We start from the raw sequence: 7,501 nt of genomic DNA, 5'->3' as shown, positions 1-7,501 counted from the left end.
TTTGTAAACACTCTTTTATTATATTTCTACGATAAACTTATTAATTTACCCGTTTTCAATTAATATATTTTTTAAAATTAAATTCGATCGAACTCGTCACCTTGAGCTGACGAGTTCCATGATGATCGTTGGCAATTGACCGTTGTTGTTTCTCGTTGCCCAATGGCTAGTTTTTTTGAATTCAAAGGAACTTGTTACGTCGAGGCGATAAATTCCATAATTTTTAAGATTTTTTATTTAATTTATAATAATTATTTAAAAAATAATTTCTTAAGGGAGGTGACGAGTCCCGTTAAATAAATTAAAATAATGGCACACACGGAGCCCACTAAGCTGGACTAATAAAATATTATTTTCAACCGAACTCGTCACTTCGAGGTGATGAGTTCCCCTTTACTATAGTATTTTCCGTAGATTGTAAAAAAATTGATGTGTCCTATTGGGCCAAATAATTTACCAAAATATGTTATTGGGCCAAAAATAGACGTACTCAATTAGGGACGGAGCCATGATTTTAATTTATGGGACAGAGTATAATTAACAATAAAAAATAGAAGACAAAATCAAAATTTAAAGGTCTAAATTAATCATTATCTCTATTTTTTAATGGTAAAAAAAATTTGGGGCAATGCCCCCGGAGCCTACATGGCTCTGTCACTGTACTCGATTGTAGTTAAAGAGTGGGACGCTGTCAACCTAATGATACTCCCACTCATGCTATCGAGAGTGTTGCACAATTAGCTGTGGATTAGCCTCTCTCGTTATCGAACTCCCGTAGGCACCAACTGGATTGTGTAAAAGGCTATCGAGTTCGAGCAGGGAAAGTAACTGGTAATGTACACAACTTACCTATCGGTGTGGCATATACGTCATCGCACCACTGAAAGGTCTACGACATAAACAACACAGCGTTTCAAGTTCAATGATATTTGATATAGTTTATCCTTTTAACTTTTAGTGGATGTTAGGCTATCAAGTTCAGTGGATGTCCCACCGACTTCATTTTTACTTTTCAAAAGCGTCAAATTATTTTTATCAATCTGTATGTCGGATCCTCAAGCTCAATTCCAAAAGTCATTTGAGATGAATTTCCAATCACATTTCTTGATGACTCGGGAATAAAGATATGAGATGAATTTCCAATCACAAATAACTCAATAACTGCAATATTTGTTGACTCGTGTAATCCAATCTTGGTTCCAATATCAACATCATCTTCAATTGGTACTGCAGCATATCTGTCATTTTCCATAATATATTATGATAGACAACCGTGAAAAAATTGTTGCTCGTGTTCTCTACAATTTAAAAATATTTATTTAGAATAAAATAAACACGTATATATACTATGATAAAAATTATTGATAGTAAAATACTTCAAATAAAAATTCTTCACACTTACTTGATTATTATTGTTTAACATGTAAGCACCTCTCCTTTCTCAATCTTTATTATTGTTTAACGTGTACTGAGGCATTATTTGCTTGTTGCAGCTGTGATTCATCCATTTGCAGATCAATAGCATACTATGCCCTGTTCGCAATACCGGGGTTGAAACGGTGCTAACCGGAACAGCATCACTCACCGCCATTGCCGGTTACAGTACTTACATCGACTTGATGAACAACATGGACCATTGCAATTTCGAGCTCATTGCCAGTTGGATCTTCTCAGTTTTCCCTCCTCAAGTACCTAATGTATACTCCATCGTAAGTCCCCCCTCTTTCTCTTTATGATCAAATTCCTTATATGAAAATAATGTTACTTTTTGGTTGAATATACTCGTGCAGGTTTCACTCGTTACATGATCACACAGTTCAGGACCAACTACTCATTGGTTGAATATATGGCGCAATGGACAAAAATTCTGATTCGTTATATGAGAATTCACTCAAAAGAAAAGAGGAATCCCCCAACGTTGTCCATATGACTCACCTAATCACGCCCGAGTCAATCTATCATCTCCGACTCAGATTTGCCTCCTTCGCCTCTAAACCTTACTCATTGATTTGATACTTGTGGTTGCTCTGGCCTGTTACATTGTGGTCTATGATGCTCACCTGGATTTATGGTCGCACTTTTGTTGTTGAAAGGAACCGTTTTGATAAACTCAAAGTGCAGACATGGGCCATTCCCAAGTACAAACTATAGGTTAATGCAAGTCTGCGACTACAAGTTGGTGCAACCAAAATACAAAAAATGTCTTAATAGTTAACAATGCTGTAATTAATTTTCAGTACCGCTTGAAACGGCAAAAGGAATCCATTAAAAACTTGATTTGAGGAAGCTGTACTGGAGGCCGATGAAAAAGGTGCTAGTGTGTTGAGCCTTGGCCTCATGAATCAGGCAAGTTTTCTCCTTTCTTCCCATAATCAGTCACTATATGCCTCTGTGATAATTAGTCACTATATGCAGAGTGAAGAGCTGAACATGTATGGTGAGGTGTATGTAAAGAAGCACCCCAAGCTTAAAGTGAAGTTAGTGGATGGGAGTAGCATGGAAGTGGCAGTTCTTCTGAATACCATACCAAAGGGAACAACCCAACTTTTTCTTAAAGGCCAGCTAAGGTCGCTGTTGCTGTCGTCGTTGCCCTGTCCGAGAAGGGTATTCAGGTATCACAGAAAGTCAATGCCTCCATAGTCAAATTCTCAACTATGTATAATACCATGAATTTTAATTTCGTTTCACTTTTTAAGTTGCTGTAGAAGCTTGATAAGTCATTTGGCTCAATGTCTGAGGGCAAATTGGTTAAGTCAAAGAGTTATAGCTCTTACAAGGTAGCTAAAGTCTCAATTATCTCTTCAAGGCTCAGGCCTTGATAGTGTAAAAAGTGCTGATGGATTGTTGATATGTTGCAGATATGGTTAGTGGGAGATGAAATTACCGAAGAAGATCAACGAAAGGCGACCAAAGGAACACTATTTATACACTTTTCAGAATTTCCACCGAAAATATTGCACAAAGACTGCTTCTATCATACCACACCAGCAATGCAGAGTCCCAGGACACTTGAGAACGTGGATTCTTGTGAGAATTGGCTGCCGAGGAGAGTGACGTGCATATCGTGCATAGCCGGATACTGTTGTACGGTCTGGAAGGGTGGGAGGAATATGAATGTGGTTCCACCATCTCAAACAATGACAAAGTTTGGGAAGCATGTCTCGAGCATGGATTTCAGCCTCTGAGGATCTCAGCTCTATCAAAACCATAGACGATCATTTAACAATTATATAACCCATGTGCTTGATATCTAGGTTATCTGTATAATCATTTACTTAGGAAGGTGAGTACAGTTTCAGTGGCCAAACCGTATGAGTAGCTGCTGCTTCAAGAGCTTAGCTTCAAACAACCATGTTGAACACACAAATTAAGAGGAAAGATTGGGTTTCTCAAATTGGAATCTGATGGCATGAATGAATACATTACATAATGGGTAAAAACATTAGCAAATTGCAGATGGAAGACTGCAATGATCAAAAGTAATAATAAAGGGAAAAGGAGGATCAACAATGATGGCCATAGCACAACACCCCCATGTGGGAGCACTACTGTTGGTAGTTTGCCTGAATCATGAATGATGAAAATAAAAGATAAAAGAGTGCCATTTGCTTCTTCTTTTTTCATTTTCAAAAAGTTCCTTTTGTTGCTCATTGGCAATACTCACCATCTTTAACATAAAAAGTACCAAATATGGAATCTGTTTTAGATCCTTTAGGCCATACTTTAATTAAAAGGGTTAATGTTGGAAGAATACATTATAAAACATCATAGTTGTTGTTGGATCAAATGATAATAAATTTGATATTCTTTTAATAAGTTTCATTGATACCTTTTATCTTATTTTTTTTATTGGCGATGTCGTCAACTTTAATGTTGATTACCGGCTATCGGTAATTTAATTTGTCCTTTTATTTTCTTATATTACATCTTTATTTTCTTTGGTTTTTTATTTTCATAAGTATATGTATGATGTTTTTATCTTCTTTTATGATACTTTTTCTTCGGCCTTTTGACAAGTTTTTCGATCATTGATTTTGTTTTCACTTGTTTTTTTCTAAGGTTGATTTGACATCGTCATTATTGATCAAAATGAAGCTTATCTGTTATATTGTCGATCTTCTCTGCTTGTGATCATTGAGTTGAATTTGGATATCCGTTATGTGTGTCCTTGGATAGCTTTTCGTCACTCGAGTCTGATATGCGATTATTGATGGTCTTCAGTAACTGATTACCTTTTGTGATTCATTTGCCGATGCTATCAGATCTAGTTGTATCTATCTTTTTTTCAAGTTTTTTTGGTTAAGTTTTAATATTTCCTTGTATATTTCATATGTGATCTTAAGTTGTTGGTTTTATTTCATTATAAAATAATTATCCGAATTATAAGCTCAATTACTATTAGATTATAAATTTATGTTGTAATTTGAAATTTTTGGTGACTTCTATAAAAAGTTTTCATTTCAAGCATCATAAATAATAATAATAATTTGAATAATTTGGTCGATTTTTGGATTGGATCAACTTTTAGATCTCCGAGTCATTTGAATTTAATTTGATTCAATCAAGTATATATAGAATTATTGACGTATTCTTATAAAAATATCTTCATTTTATTTGTTAATATTGTCATTTATGTTCAAATTAACTCTCAACTACTCAAGTTTAGAATAAAATTTCTTTAACCGGACACAAATATATACATTTGAGTTTTAATTTGAGATCACTTTAAGATCTAGGGTAAATTACACCAATCATCATTGAATTTCTCTCTCTATGTTTCACTAATTGTACTTTAAATTCGTTCAATTTTCTCACTGAGCTTAACATAATTAATATTTTTGGTCACTCAGGCGTAAATATTTAATAGCGTTAAAACGACATCATTTTGAAAAAAAAATTTATTTTCCGTTAAGTAATTAAAATTTCATCTAAGTGATCTCAATTACAATTAATAAAATAAATTGGAATTATGGATATTGATTAATATTATTTATAATTTTTTATTAAATAATTTAAAAAATAGAAATTATCCGACCAGATATATAGATGGTTGTTTAAAGGAGGAAAGATGATGAGACATTATTTTTTTTTCAAAAGTAATTATTAACTAGTAGTCTAATAAAAAAAGATTTATTACATTGTCAATGTCATAGATAAAATAAATTATTTGTTTACTTTAACTCAATCATTGGGTTAAAATCGAGTTCATATTCGGTTAAAATTGAATTTGAGTAAATTAAATTAGAGTATTTTTAGATACTTATAGTTCGGTCAAGTTAACTATGAGTTAATATCGATTCATTAAAATTTGAGTTAATTTTGATTCATATCAAATTTAAGCGATCATGTTTGGGTTCATATCAGGTCTTGAGAGGAATAATCAAGTTTGGATCAAACTTATCAGGTCTAACAAGCATATAAACACTATGTTAATTTGTCTTGATTAATCGGATCGACCAATGTCGCACACTTGTTTTGATAGTGGACTCCCGATAGGGATTTTCTGTATATGCAAGGACTCGAACTCGAGATCTTACTTAAATAATATCAATCTACTTATCACTTAAACTACGTTTGTTGGTTTTATTAATTATTGATAACGTATAAACTAATTCATATAAAAAAATCTTAAAGAGAAAAAGACAATCTAATATCAATCATTTGATCAAGGATTAGTTTGTAAAGGAAGAATGGTTTTTCTCTGTTTGTGAAGCATTTGTTTTTCAAAAGTAGGGAATTAGAGGGTAATTATATTTTACGACATTTTAATATAAAGTTAAAAAAACTTAATAAAAATATTATATTTTCTATATTTCTGGTAGAACACTATTTAAAAATATTTAAATCATATTTTAATAACGTCCGATATTAATATTTTGATAAAAAATAATATTTTAAATAGTATTCTATCGAAAATATTAAAAAAATATTAATATTTTTGAAAGTTTTAATCTTATATTAGACTACATTTCCTTAAACATCCGTAATAATGATTGTCTATTACTCCCAAATAAATAATGATACCAATCTTACATATCATACAGGTGTACACAGTAATAAACATTAAAAAAGGTGAAGAGGAAAAGTGAGTGTATAATTGAGATATGTGCTGTGAATTATAATTGAGTGGTGGGTGACTTTATGTGGGGGTGGGCCTCTCTCTTAAAGGGAAAATTACTAGATTGTTCTAGTTGATCATATTATTTATGATTCTAGCCAATAATAATTTTTATTTATTTTTAAGGTAAATATTCGTCTTATTTTATATAAAAAATAAAGAGTAATAATTATTTAAAACTATTTTAAATTTATGACTCTTACTCATAGAAATTATAAATAAATAGTAAACCGAGATTTAAAATAATGTCTCCTCTAAAAGGCTTTCACTCATCATTATATAAAAAAATCTTAAAGAGAAAAAGACAATCTAATATCAATCATTTGATCAAGGATTAGTTTGTAAGGAAGAATGGTTTTTTCTCTGTTTGTGAAGCATTTTGTTTTTCAAAAAGTAGGGAATTAGAGGGTAATATTTTACGACATTTTAATATAAAGTTAAAAAAAAATTTAATAAAAATATTAATATTTTCTAATATTTCTGGTAGAACACTATTTAAATTTAAATAATATTTTAGATAGCGTCCGATATTAATATTTTTGATAAAAAATAACATTTTAAGTAGTATTCTATCAAAATATTAAAAAATATTAATATTTCCGATAACATATTTTTAATCTTATATTAGATACATTTCCTTAAACATCCGATAATTATAATCGTCTATTACTCCCAATCAAATAATGATAACAATCTTTACATATCATACAGGTGTACACAGTAATAAACATTAAAAAAGGTGAAGAGGAAAAGTGAGTGTATAATTGAGATATGTGCTGTGAATTATAATTGAGTGGGTGGGTGACTTTATGGGGGGTGGGCCTCTCTCTTAAAGGGAAAATTACTAGATTGTTCTAGTTGATCATATTATTTATGATTCTAGCCAAAATAATTTTTATTTTATTTTAAGGTAAAATATTCGTCTTATTTTATATAAAATAAAGAGTAATAATTATTAAAAACTATTTTAAAATTTATGACTCTTACTCATAGAAATTATAAATAAATAGTAAACCGAGATTATAAAATATGTCTCCTCTAAAAGGCTTTCACTCATCATTTAGTTTTATTTATTTGATTGTGGGGCTACCCCTATCATTAACAAGACATTTTCCCCCATGGGAAAGAGGATCCAACCAACCAACACACAATTTTCAGATATTTACATATCTGCCCCTCCAAGGATAGATCGAGAGAAGCATGTGGGGGCATTTACACTCTTTAAAGTTTTCAATTATAATATATTTTATATTTTTATTTTATTATTTATATTATTTATATTATCTAGATTTTTTTTATGTATAATACATGTCACACAATCAATTAAATACACGTAAAATATCAAATTAATAATATATATTAACCATTAGTTAACTAATAATT

The 7,501-nt window shown here is 31.0% G+C and overlaps 1 pseudogene; it reads left to right on the top strand.

Annotated features, from left to right (window-relative positions):
• The first annotated feature begins 1,260 nt into the window (after positions 1–1,260).
• Positions 1,261–3,250, top strand: LOC120151827 (annotated as a pseudogene).
• The last annotated feature ends 4,251 nt before the right edge of the window (positions 3,251–7,501 follow it).

Source organism: Hibiscus syriacus, unplaced genomic scaffold (genome assembly GCF_006381635.1).
Source record: "Hibiscus syriacus cultivar Baekdansim isolate YM2019G1 unplaced genomic scaffold, ASM638163v2 tig00111069_pilon, whole genome shotgun sequence".
NCBI lineage: Eukaryota > Viridiplantae > Streptophyta > Magnoliopsida > Malvales > Malvaceae > Hibiscus > Hibiscus syriacus.
This window is presented reverse-complemented; position numbering and strand designations above follow the sequence as displayed.